The 1,858-nt window shown below is 42.1% G+C and overlaps 1 pseudogene; it reads right to left on the bottom strand.

Annotated features, from left to right (window-relative positions):
* Positions 1–322: 322 nt before the first annotated feature.
* Positions 323–1,374, bottom strand: LOC116272666 (annotated as a pseudogene).
* Between the last annotated feature and the right edge of the window lie 484 nt (positions 1,375–1,858).

The following is a 1,858-nucleotide window of genomic DNA, read 5'->3' as shown; positions in this document are numbered from 1 at the left end:
CTTTCTTTTCTTTCTTTCTCTCTTTCTTTCGAGTCTTGTTCTTGTCACCCAAGCTGGAGTGCAATGGCGTGATTTCAGCTAACTGCAACCTCCGCCTCCTGGATTCAAGTGATTCTCCTGCTTCAGCCTCCCGAGTAGCTGGGATTACAGGTGCCTGCCACCACGCTTAGCTAATTTTTGCATTTTTAGTAGAGATGGGATTTCACCATGTTGGCTGGGCTGGTCTCAAACTCCTGACCTCAGGTGATTCACTCACCTTGGCCTCCCAAAGTGCTAGGATTACAGGTGTGAGCCACCGCATCCAGCCTATAGTTTTCTCATCTTTTCTTTACAGTTCTTCAGTAGAAGCCAGAATCTTGAGTTGCCCAGTTAGGAGCCTGTGACCTGCTATTCTGATTAAGTTTCTTTTCAATATTCATGGCCAACATTTGACTTCTAAAAGAAAAGCTTTTGGTCTTTTCAATCACTTGCTGATAGGGTGAGACTGCACTGTTTTCCATGACCTAATTTAGAATCAATCTTGGCATCCAGTCTTACATGTCTAATCGAATTTACGGTCTACCTTTCAGCTTCTTCTAGAGTCATGTTTAGTTTGTCTGCCAACATGTTAATGCCGATATACTGGTAGCTGTGTTAGAAAGTCTCAGATATGAAGAGACGGGCATTATCAGTGAAATCCTCAAGACAGGCCACCAAGAAGTCATTCACAAACACTGATTCACATTCCCTCAGCTTTATCTGAGCCCCATCAAAGTCAAAGTTAACACATAAGCATTCAATAAATTCTGTAATTGGGTCTTTATATGTTTAAGACTCCTGTTGAATAACTTCGACTAGATCTTTCAGCACCTGCTGAAGTTTTTGAGCATCCTTCTTTGTTATAACTGCTGTGGTCAAATAGTGAGGAATGTGTGGACGCACTGTCTGAACTGCATCAAGATACTGTGGTTGGTAAAGGAAGAGATTAATAATATTATTGTGACCTTTGGGGTGACTGAAGAAAACAGAGACCAGTGAAAGAGCCATGTTCTCTGCTGAAGAGACTGGAGTGGAGAATTCACAGAATTATTCTCTATCTGTTGCTGGAACCTTCAATGCACTTGCAAGTGAAGCAAAACACAGCTAATCTGTAAATTAAGAATTCACCAACACTCTAAAAAAATAAAGATATTCTGCTGCTCCTGAGTAATTCCCACATTCATATTGGAATTTTGCCTATCTGTAGAGCTAATCTAAATATTCCTGCCTAAAGCCAAGCTGGTCTGCCAGGTAGTCAAACAGTATCCTACCATCCCTGGTTGGCTGCATTTGCCTTGTAGTTTCTGGATCTTCAAATATCTTCACAATTGATTCTCCTTCTGCCTGAGAAATGCTTTAAGTTTACTATAGGGAAAGCTGGCCTCTGAAATCTTAATGCAGACTTGGGATGCAGCCGTGGAAGACCTTACATGGTTAAAAGAGACCAGCCTGGCTGACATGGTGAAACACTGTCTCTACGAAAAATACAAAAATTAGCTGGGTGTAGTGGCAGGTGCCTACAATCCCAGCTATTCAGGAGGCTGAAGCAGGACAATTGCTTGAACCCGGGAGGCGGAGGGTGCAGTGAGCTGAGATTGCACCACTGAGTTCCAGCCTGGGAGACAGAGCAAGACTCTGTCTCAATAAAAATAAAAAAAAATAAAAATAATAAAGCCTTAGTTGGAATAAGGCTGGGCATGGTGGCTTATACATGTAATCCCAGCACTTTGGGAGGCTGAGGTGGGAGAATAAAACTTGAGGCCAGGAGTGTATTATTTCAACAAAAAATTTTAAAAAATTAGCTGGTAATGGTGGTGTGTGCCTGTAGTCCTAGTTACTC

Source organism: Papio anubis, unplaced genomic scaffold (assembly GCF_008728515.1).
Source record: "Papio anubis isolate 15944 unplaced genomic scaffold, Panubis1.0 scaffold1487, whole genome shotgun sequence".
In the NCBI taxonomy this organism is placed as follows: Eukaryota; Metazoa; Chordata; class Mammalia; order Primates; family Cercopithecidae; genus Papio; species Papio anubis.
This window is presented reverse-complemented; position numbering and strand designations above follow the sequence as displayed.